The following is an 11,916-nucleotide window of genomic DNA, read 5'->3' on the forward strand; positions in this document are numbered from 1 at the left end:
ATTTGCTACTAAAAAGAATCAAGACCTCAGATTTTAACATAGACATTTTTAAGAAGCTTTTTCAAAACTTAATGACCTGCTTTCAGGGAGACCTCACCCAACCTTTATTTTTGCAGACACTACTTTTTTATACCTCTGTCATTAATTCTCATAAATGCTAGGAGCAAATAGCTAAAATCTGATGTACAAACATTTTGCATTCTATTTGTGCATGTGAATAACGATTGTATTTGTGGCATCAATTGCACGGAAAAGTAATAGAGTGAAAGTACTAGTATGCACAGAATTGTGCATAGACAAATAATGGACTGCATTTGAAAACATGACTCGGGGGGTGTGTCTACACAAGGTGGTATGGTTCTGTAGTGATGCGCTACAGTGCTGTACCATTCGTTGGCAAAAACCATGATGCCACCTCATTGTAGCAACGTGCTCCCTCATTATAGTGTGTTACTATAGTGAAATAGCAGCCAAAAATAACCGTGCAAGGCCAGCATGCTGCAGTATGGGCTGTTACTGCACCGTCATTTAGTATTTCCTTTTGGAAGTACTAAAAGACAGTGCAGTAACAAAGGCACCATACGGCCATGTATAGACGCATCTTGTGTATCTGTCTCAAGGTGGAGTGACTTTTCCAGTTACAGGTGGAGCAAAGGGCAAAACAGCAGAAGGTTTGGTGATGTTTGCCTCCTGAGTCTCATTAATACTTCACTATATGCCTTTACATTCAGTCATGTCCTGTCCACTATCTTTTCCACCTGTTTCAGGGTGAAAGCTGGAGTCCTATACAAATTCATCTACCATTGCCCTGAAATGGAACTTAAATATATTGCACATTATAGGAAAACGAATAAATTATTCATTAAAATAAGAAAACAATAGTGGAATTAAACCATATAAGGCTCCCCCCACACTTTTTAAATCTATTTTGCAGAGGAGCTAGAGATGTGGAGCATAGGGGAGGTGTAGCAGATTTTATGCCACTGAAGAATGATGTTCCTTACTGGCTAGCTAAAAAGTTGGCAACTATGCCTTGTCCTCCTCTTCCACACCAAGTTAAAACTACATAGCTGGAAATACAACTAGGATCACAGAGATAACTACAGAAATGAAGGTACAAAATCCTTGATTTTGCTCATAGATTTATAAAAAGCCCTTACCTGAGTTATCTTTCATGAAAAAAATAATTAGTAAGATCATGTAGACATAGAAGTTTAAAGTATAATCTGCTGCATGACATTCTAATAGCAACACCATACAACTGATTAACTTCTGTTGTGTCATATGCTGACAGAATTTAGGATATTTCTCTGGGAGTACTCAGATAATTAGCAAACATTCACAATACACACCAACATCTGATTTCCATCACAACCTAGATGAGTGCCAACTTCCTAAAGAGGTTCTGCCTACAGTGTAGCTAAAAACAGTGTTATCTAACATGAACAGGTGTTTTTTTCTTTAGGCTGCTAAATCAAGCCACTCAGAAGTAGAGTGTAAACTATTTTATATAGAGATACTAGTGGAAAAGCTTTGTGCGGGTATATGTGTGATGTTGCCCTTGTATGATGAAACCACAAAGAATAAGGGAATGGCTGCAAGCAGTAGGGCTGTGTGAAGCTTTGGGTGCTGATTCAATTTGGAGATTTGGCCTGATTCAGCGGCCAAATCTCCAAATCTGAATCAAATTGGGAGACCAATAAAAAGGTCTGAATTGATTCAAAGCTCTCTGAATTGATTCGGAAAAGATTGTGACAGATTCAGAGATTCGGGTAGTTCCCGCTCACTGCCACAGGGTGCTGGACCTGGGCTCCGTGCCAGTAAGTAAGGGGTAGGGGGAGCGTGGGGCTGAAGGGGACCATGGCAGGACCCCAGCCAGACCCCGTCCTCTGCCTGCTCCCCCAACACTCCTGAGTGCCCCCAAACCCCTGCCCACTCTCCCACCCCTGTCAATAGCTGCCCTGCCCAGCCCCAGCATCTCAGCTCTTTAAAAAAGAAAAAAAGCCCCACACTCACTGGCTGCTGCAGTGGCCATTGGGGCTTCTGAGGCCTCATGGCATAGCCCCCTCCCATGCAGTGCGGGGCAGTGGAGGGCAGGGGGCATCACCCCCCACTTCGCAGGAGTCAGTGAGTGCAGGGCTTTAAAAAAAAACAGAGCCCCTCCATGCAGCACAGAGCATTGGGGTGCAGCAGGGATCATTCCTCTGCCTGGCAGCAGGTGGGTGCAGGGCTTTTTTCTTTTCTTTTCTTTTTTTTTTTTTTTAAGTGTTGGGACACTGGGGCCAGGTGGTGCAGCCATTGATGGGGCTGGGATGGGGCCAGTTTGATTCAGAGATTCGGCAGCAGCTGAATCTCTGAATCAGATTCGGCTGAATTGATTTGGGACAGTGATTTGAATTACCAAATTGAATCACTGTCCCCCGAATCAGCCAAATCTGAAGCGAATACTAGCCACTTTGCACAGGCCTAGCAAGCAGTAATGCGATCGATTTCAGCTTGTGCATGTTTGGAACTGAAGGATAAGGATGCTAAGAGGCAGTTCCTAATGGGTGTTTGTGATTTGTCTTGTAATCTGAAACAAGACAATCAATCCCTATTTGGGTTGGGAAAAGCTTGGTAGATGAGCTGCAGAGATTTTCAGCCTTCCAACATTTTCAACCATATGTACAGGCCCCCAAAGTTGTTACAGACTCATTTAAGTTTTCCTCTAGATTCGGTTCTAAAATTCAAATACACAAGATTTGATATATGTACCAAAAATAGCAGCAGTTTCAGTAATTTCTTGGAAATTTGCCTGGAGCTGAACATATCCCAAAGGACTAAAGTCAATGGGAGATTTGCTTGAATGAGAACCAAGTACAGTAAGAACTGTAAGATTCAGCTTACACATTTCACGCTAAATACACTTGTTATAAATAATGATTCACAACTTCTTCCCTAGCCAATTATACAGTTTTTGTTATATGATATCAATGTTGACTGCCTTATAAAAGGTCTATACATATAGGTTAATGTTATTTTATCAATAAAGTTGTTAGACACTTAGATCCTGAGGTCATGAATTAAATTTAAAACGAATGAATAAACAAGTATATTTGCTCTTCAGTCCTCTCTTTTTTAACATGAGAGTTTTTACATTGAAAAGGGGTCTTAGCATTTTGATAAGGATGAGCTACTTTTGCCCCCTAATTTCAACCTAACTGCTCCACTGTTCAGTACAAAAGTTAGAGCTCTCATGTGCAAATTACCATTGGTTAAAAGAGATGAAAATACAACAGGGCTGTATATGTTATGTACGCCAGACAAATCTGAAGGAAATTACTTTATGTTGTTTCTAGCCAATAAAGCGCAAACATTAGCTCTGCAAGGCTTATTTACATATCTCCATAGGTAAACATTAACTCTTGGGTCTCAATGTACAAATTATAACAAGTACCTACATATTGAACTAATATATATATGAAGGCTAGCAGCATTCTTAGTCACATTCCTGAATGCTGTGATTTCATCTTCATCTAAATATTTTTATATCACCTGTTAGTGAAGTCATTGTCAATTCCATGAATCTTTTCAGCTGTTATAACACTACTACTATTTCCACCAATTATCTGGTCCACTTCTTTTTCTGACTCTAATGGACGAGTGGTTCTTGATCAATTCATTTTACTGAATCTGACAAGGATCTTCTCACCTAGTGCCAATCATTCTTTAAAAACATTTGTTTTTGAAGACAGTTTCCTGTTTCGACAGATAATCTGTCCTTGCTTATAATTCATATCCATTGATATGGGTCATTCTGACATTGGGTCTATAAATCAACCTTTTTCAGCATGAATTTCTCGCCATCTCCAGATTGCTCTGCTGAGGTCATTAAAGGTTGCAGCTGCCAGTGCTATTTATCTTCTGTCTTTGTTCTCACCTCTACCTTTTCCATCAGTTTTATTTCCCAGGCAAATATCCTTTCAATTATTTCAATAGGTCATCTACTTAGCAATGGAGATCTAATTCACTACCTTTTGTTGTCAATGTAAGTGATAACATGAGTTCTGGGTTCTGTGCATCTGTGGCTCCTTCACTTCAGTCTCACTGTTCAACTCAATACAAAATGCAAGCAGTGACAAATTTGGTAGATTGAAAGAGGCTCCCACAGATCAAAACATCCAGCCAAAAATTACAGGTAAATAAGTAATTATAAATACTTCAGATTTATTTTGCCAAACCCTAATATTAAACTTTTAAAAATTTGATTCCTTGGCAGTTTTAAAGGAATGTTGGAAAAGTTGACCTGTTCCTTTTGTCCAGAATGTCCTGTCCTGCTGATAACAATAATTATGGACACATGGAGTATCGCAAACTTTCTGTAAGGAAATGTTTGCCCTGTATACATGGGTAGTCTAATCAGACCATGTTTCTCTTGCTCCTTCTGCCTTTTTCATCATGCTCATCTGGGCTAGGGACAGACATTACACATAAACTGGTTTAAGTGCTCAGAAACTGGTTTAAACCATAACAGAACAGACAAATATAATCATTATGTTTAGTGCACATAAAACAGTTTGAAAATGGCTGAAACCGGTTTCAGATAAACCTGGCTGAAAGTAGTATCAGACTTCAAAGATTTGGGTCAAACCAGTTTATGCAATGTCTTTCCCAGACCCTTTGCTGGTTTAAGCTAAACCAGCCCAGCATCCCGGCATGCTCTATGGCTGGGCGGGACTCTCTGCTCCATAGCAGGGCTGGCCCCTCCTCTCTGCTCCCTGGCTGCAGCTCTGGCATAGACTTTCAGGCACAGCAGGGGCTGTTGGCTTCCCTGTTCCTCCCTCCTCCCACTCCCCCCCCAACCACTCGCTGCTTAAGCAGAGATCCCTATCTTCTCTCTCCCACAGCACAGACTCTAGCCAGCATGTGGTATGCTAGCTACTGCTGTGTAAGTCAGATAGAACAGTGTCTACTTAGGGCTTTTTGGAGGTAATCAACAGCTCAGATGGTAATGTCCCTGCATTCCTTCCTTTGAGAAAGGCAGATAAGGTTCTTTGGGTAAATCTGATATCTTTTATTAGACCAACGAAATAGTTGGGGGAAAAAATTCTTAGCAAGCTTCTGGGTTTAAAAACCCTTCATCAGGCTGAGAAATAATCTGCAATTGGTTTGTGCTCTTCCTGGATGGAATGAATAGTAAAGAAGCCAGAGTCTGGTATGCATTTTCCTTTGGAAAAAGCTGCTTAAGAAGAGCTTGTAATGAATGAGGCTTTGTTTTCTGATGGAGTGTTGAATGCCGATAATACAGCTGATAAATGCTCTTTTACCAAGGGGGGAGGGGACCGCCATAATCACAGTGTCCTGCTGGGACCTGGCCACACCCACCTCAGCTCAGCCCTGTGCAAGAGAAGGGAGGGCTGCTCTAGCATTCTCTGGTTTCTAGCCTCAGCTACTACAGGCATGTGCCTGCATTTCTCAGATGTCTCCCTGGTTACAAAACTGATTTAGCCTAGCCAGGTTAGACTAACCTGCAAAGATTGAATCAATACAGGCTCAGGCATTTTGAATGTCTGTCCCTAGCCTTACTGAGGCTTAGACAGAGTAAGCACTGGTGAAAATCATTGTCTAGTATTTTCTCAATCAAATGTTAGTCTTTATATGCAGTTCACTCAGCCACATCTGAGGCCTCTCGTTCCCTTCCCGTGTGTAAGGATAAAGGTTTAATAGGTGACCTTCTATATCTTATGATACTATACAGAATTAATATAAAATGGGGAGGTTTTAGATCCATAGGTGAGCGACCAGGTGACAGTGTTGTCTAAAATCAGGGTCTGTATTTTGCATAAAGGAGTCAAGACATCTTCACAGGGACCTACATCAACATGAAGGAGATAGCTGTAGTTAGAACCCTTGGTACCAGAGGATAGCTACCTCATTTCCTTCCCATTTTATCCCTGTCCAGCAAAATGGGAGTTCTTGGTGCTGTGTTTTAGAACAGTGACTGAAGTAGCCTTGAGTGTAATATATGCCATATACTAACTAATAATTCATGCAGTTTTGGCTGTCCTAAGTTTAAACACAGAGCTGAAGTATCATAGATATCTAAGCTTAATAACTGTTGGTAATTGTTAACCTTTTAGTAGTGACTCTTCTGATTGCTCTAATTTGTAAATAGGATCCATTTTTATCTTTCAATATATTTCCTTATAATTTCATAAACTGTACAACTGCTTATGAATGACTTCACAGAAAATGTTGCTTATTTAACTTAGCACACTTAATACACTTATATGAATTTATAATATTTGGTTACTGTATTATCTGTCTTAAAAAAAATCTTATTTTTACAGTTTAATATTTGCCTCTCACAAGTTGAAATAGTCCAATGTATAGGGATAGAAAGAAGGGGCTTTATTCTCATACTGGCAAAAGTTTATATACCTTAAGTGAAATTTTCCCATCAGTGGCAAACTCCTATAGATTCGAAACAGACTAAGAGTGCATTCCTAATTCTTTGCTGAAGAAGATTTAGTAGCTTTTAAGATGAATCCCTGTTTACCTTTGATTTAATTAATTCCCAGTATGTACCCATGTACTTCATGGGTATAGTTTTTAAGCTAATTTCCTTCTGCTATTTTTAGCTCCACAAAGCTGTATCATTCAGCAGCTGATTAGCTTGGTTAGAGCATGATGCAGGTTCAATCCCTGGTTAGACTAGATGAGTTCTCACAGTCCTTGCTTTACTTCTCTACAAGAAGTTTGCTCTAATGTTGGAGACTTCTGTATGTTTGTCTCACTTCTTACTCTTTCATCCACCAGTCATTTATCATCATTGTGTTTCTTCCAGATGATGTATATTCTATAAAAATACTGTAGTGTTTTTATTTGCTGCTTTCTAGCCATACTTTCTGAGTAAACTTTAAGGGTATTTATTTAGCTGATCTATACTGGTTTGGAGAATACACTTTTAAAAAATTTCCTTCTATGAACAGTATGTTTATGTAAAGAAAAATCCAAACAGTGCATATATTTGATCTACATATTATTTGTGCTGTATTGCAAATCATTATGGATTCTTGTGCATTTCTTGAGAATGTTCACATTCATATGTTGATATTTTATTTTTAAATCGTTTACAACAAATTCAATATATGGTAATGTCCTTGATTTGCATCATATCTTTACCAACTTAATTAATTCATATTTATAAAAAAGCTTTTAGATCCTCAGATGAAAGGCTCATTTTATTATCTTATAAACAGTGTCCCAGTTGTACTGTAGTGTGTATTCCTGAATGGCATTTTGCTTTGAAGTCTTTAAGCTAAACAAGAAAGTCATGGCTTAGGGATGATTTTGACAACTGATTGTAGTTTTTGATAAAACTCTTCCTACTCTTTTCCATCTGCTCACTCTGTGAGAACATAAGTCTCAGTGATCTTCATTATTCTTGATTCATATTTTATTTAGGACAAAATTAGCTTGTCACTCACTTAAGTCACTGACTTCCCTGGTAATGCCCTTCATTGTAACCACAGCAACCTTGCTGATGTAGCATAGCTTATTTCAACTGATCTATGCAGTGATCTTTGATGTTGTCTTTCTGCAAAGATGTTCAACTCCCTGTACTAATTCTTTAGATTTCTATGCATGATTCTTCATCTATATTGAGTAAAAACAAGCTCATATTTTCTGTCAGTCTTAAAATACTCCCATGCCAATACATGGATATTTATAATTTAACTATGGCTCTAGGAACTCCCTTTTCCCATGATCACTTTAACCACAGGATAGAGGCTATTTAGTAAGAATATACATTCACTATGTAATTAAAGTAACTTGATGATGGACAGCTCAGCTCCAATTGAGAAGTTTGTGTTTGGACAGAGTCTGAGTTGTAGCAACTTTACAGATTCTTCTAGTCAGCTCAACATACAAGTTATGGTGGCACATACTCAGCTCAGAATTTGTTCATATGAATGTTTAACTTATCTTCCAATATAGAGGTATTATAATGGAATTACCTACATTAGTTTAAGGCTATAAAACTAAGGGTGGATCATTTTCTGAATTTAGTCCAATCATGGTATCAGATGAAGTAGGTTCTTGCCTGTGAAGGTTCATGCCTGTTGGAACCAGTTAGTCTCTTAGGTACACACATTCCATTTTTACTGGTATAAGTGATTGGAAATTGGTCTAAACTCATAACAGAGCAGACGTTCAGTACATATAGACTGATTAAAAATGGTGGAACCAAGTCTAAGATAGGCAGCCTGCATGCCCCTCCCTACTAAAGGGTGCATGTGTGTTTTGTTTGCTACCAGTCTAAACTATGCCGCCTATAAAAAACGGTTTAACTTAGATTGATTCTGTGTTGGGCTTTTTGCATGTCTGTACCTAGCCTTTGGTACCACCATTCAGACTAATGTAGCTAACCATTTCAGAATTCAGTTTGAAAACTTTCACAAAAATATTACCTCTAGTCATCTCTCACATGTACAGATCTTTGATGAAAAAGAATATACAATTTACTTGAAGACTTACCAGCCCCACCATTCTTGAGGATATTTATTTCCCTCTTCCAGGATGTTTCTGGAGCGCCTCCAATGCCAACAAAAGAGGATTGGGAGAGAATAAGAGGAGAGAAGATGCTGAGCAAAATATCACTCACTGGCAGTTTTTGATAACATTTCAAAATACTTTGACTTCCCTAGTACCTGTGGTGAAGTAATGTATGCCTGTAGATGTATTCTTGGATATTTGGATGAAGTACTCAATATATAGCAGGTGACAGTTACGAGTTATTATTATTATATTATTATTACTATTATTATTATTTTACTATGGAAATTTTACTGAGCTATATTTATACAACCTAGCTCCATATAGCCTGACTTCACCTTGTAGCCTACTATCTCCTCTTAAAATAAAATAAAATAAAAAATGTTTTTTTATAAGGTGCTCTGGATCAAGGGCTATAACTAGTCATAACAGTTCCTTCAGAGCAAATGTATAGCTCACATTTAATATCCCAAATGAGACAGGAACATTTGTAGGAACATTTTTCATAAGCAAAAAGGTTTGAACCTTTAATACAGACTTTTAAAACTTGCACACTTTGGTTTTTGGCTGCTCTGTAATGAAAGTTATGGTCAATAAATATCCCAGGCCAGATTACACTGATCTTAGAAATGCCAGTGATCTAGGAAAAACTCACCTGTGCACAGAAATTATACAAGTACTACTTGGGAAGGTACCAGTTATTCACACTTTGGATCAGGTTCTGATTTAATTTGTCCCAAAATAAATCTAGGACAATTTCAGTGACTTCACTGGAGATGAACCAGAGTTTCACTATTGTAAATGCAATTGGTTCCCATTTGAAGTCACCAACATATATAGATTTCAATCAAAGTAGGTAAGAAAGCATATGCATATTTTGCTTAATATCTGTTAAATGTTATGCATTTCCACAGTTGAACCACTATATTAATCAGAAAAGCTGACATTTCAGGTCACAAAATATCCAAGAGATGATTTAGGTTGATAAATACTTTTGTTTAACCATATGAAATTTAAATAACAATGGATTTATCCTGGAACAAATATAAAGGTTATTACTTGTGGCAGAGGGAGTTTACAGGATAGTGGTCTCCGAATGTCTCTTAGTGCATCGTTAATTAAGTAAGTTGCTCTGGCCAATAAACTGTGTAAAGCATACCAGCTCCACTCTACTGAAATCAGTGGTGAAGGACTGGGTCCTTACTGTATCTTGGTCAGCTGGCATGGAAGAAAAGAGCAATAGAGTGTGTAGGACCTCTTTCTGATTCTCAGACAAGGCGTAATTCAGTGTCATAGTTCTAGCACCATTAAGAAAAATCTCTGAAGGGGGTATTGTTAATCTAGAAAATGGGGATTTCTGTTCTTCATCATCTGCAAACTCCCCTCTTTTCAAAACATTCCTTAGAATCCCCCTCACTGGTGTGAAGAGGCTTCCCCTGCCTCTACAGAGAAAAGGGAAAGGGATCTGAAAAACTTACTGGGACCAACAAGAAGCCAGATTGATGGAAGCAGAAATAGAGCTGCCAGAACGCTGTTTCAGAAGTTACTGCTCCTTCCAGTTTGGCATCTCTGGAGCTTTATGCCCTTCTTGGGAGAAAAAACCTGCAGGAGAGGAGAGGGAGAATGAAGGATGCAAGCAAGCCAGTGGTACGGACGGGAGTGCAGGGAAGAGTGACAGAGACTCCAGAGGCGGGGAAGAAGATTGAGTTTCAGTCTAAGAGCTCAGAGGAGCTCTAACTGCTGAGAGGGCATGCTACAGGGTCCATCTACAGTGAATGCCAGATTGTGGAGATGGAGGAATCTGCTGAAAGCAGTTCAACGGGGAACAGGTTGTTTTTTTCCCTATTGTTTCTTTTGTGTCTGGGATATTAATATATCATTGCAAGTGAAAGGACTGATTGAAGTCAAACTCACTAAAGAGAGGGAAGACTCAAGGAGATAAAGGATAGTGGGCAGCTGTGAGCAAATACACTGCTCACCCTTGGAGTAGATATTTTTCTTTAGCTGTGATTGAAGTTGGGCATACTGGTGGGGCTTTTCCAGCAAGGAGTATTCCAGAGGCCACAGGGAAAGAAACTTGCATCTAAAACCAAAAAAAGAAGAAATAAGAAAACAGAAAGTGCTTAGGGTCCCGGGAATCTGGGTTTTGTTCAGTGCTTACCTGGGCAGTGTTGTTTTGTGACAGTTACAGTTCTCTCATTCATTATAGCAATGAGATCTTCTTCTGGGTCCACCTGGACATCTTCCATCTGAAAAATAACACCAAAGGAGATTCTGAGCCAAGGAAAAGAGAAGACCAATGAAGAAATAGAATATTTGTTGGTGGCTGATATGTGTGGTTGATATGTGCTGCAATATAAAAACATCTGATTGGTGTTCAGCTAGGGTGTAAGGGGAGGTTGGAGCCCCAGGTCAAATAAACTTTATATATCCTTAAAGTAAACTCTCAGCAAGGGAACACCTCCTGGTACCTATAAGTTACAACAAGACGTGGCAGGAGAGGACTGGGTGATTACTGCTATCAAATTCTGCAAGGATAAATTCTGACTCATTGCAAGGCACAGACCAGTCAGGTGCAAGATATACAGAGATGTGACAGGGGGCAGCTCTCAGGGCCAGGTCTCATGCCAGCCTGCCCACCTGTCTATGGGGCAGTCTGCCCAGTCCCTCTGCCACAACATTGCTATTCTCAAAATGTGTGGTAAAATGCAGGAGACTGCCCATTACATGCCCTGATGCTAGGGGGCATTATCTCTGGCTCCAAACCTCCCCTACACTGCAAACTATGCCTCGCAAATGGCATCCACGGTGACATTATGCTCATGGCCTAGAGCCGGACCAAGCTTAGCCCTCACTGTCAAGCCTCTTTCATACACACATTCACTCCACCCTCCTCTCATAAGGACCTCTTCCACTCCACCCCCTCTCACAGGATCTCTTTCTCCCATTGACAACTTGTCCCCCCCTACTCCCTCTTGGAGTGCTCCCATAGGCCATAGGCTTTATCTGGATCACACCTTGGGTGGCAGACATACAGTCTCTTGAGCTTCTCCTGTGACCCTTACCTGGGTAGTAGTGGCCAGCCAAGTTCCTGACCTGGGCCAAGCTTGCCCTGACCCCTCTTGGGGCAGCTTTACATAAACATACATAAGCACACGCTGGGCCCACTGCCCCACACACTGGGCTCCCAGCCCTCTGTTTCCCCTTTCTGGGGCTCTACACTTCTCTCAAATTGCTCTCCAGGGGCTTAGCCCATGTGCTGCCCTTCAGGCTGTCCCACATCCCTACTCAGCATGCCCCCTCTGGGCTGCCCTTCAGGTTGACTCTCAGCCCTACTCAAGGCACTTCCAGACCCTCACTACTACCCTCTCTCTGGGA

General features: G+C 40.1%; 1 long non-coding RNA gene across 1 annotated transcript; it reads right to left on the minus strand.

Moving 5' to 3' along the window:
* Window positions 1-5,502: 5,502 nt before the first annotated feature.
* LOC109289403 lies at window positions 5,503-10,862 on the minus strand. The gene is made up of 3 exons (XR_002095354.1): window positions 10,700-10,862; window positions 8,521-10,621; window positions 5,503-6,838 (listed from the first exon to the last, which is right to left on the minus strand). It is a non-coding gene; the product is annotated as an uncharacterized LOC109289403 (long non-coding RNA).
* Between the last annotated feature and the right edge of the window lie 1,054 nt (window positions 10,863-11,916).

The sequence above is a fragment of the Gavialis gangeticus genome, unplaced genomic scaffold (genome assembly GCF_001723915.1).
Source record: "Gavialis gangeticus isolate Ggan-Ray unplaced genomic scaffold, GavGan_comp1, whole genome shotgun sequence".
Lineage (NCBI taxonomy): Eukaryota > Metazoa > Chordata > Crocodylia > Gavialidae > Gavialis > Gavialis gangeticus.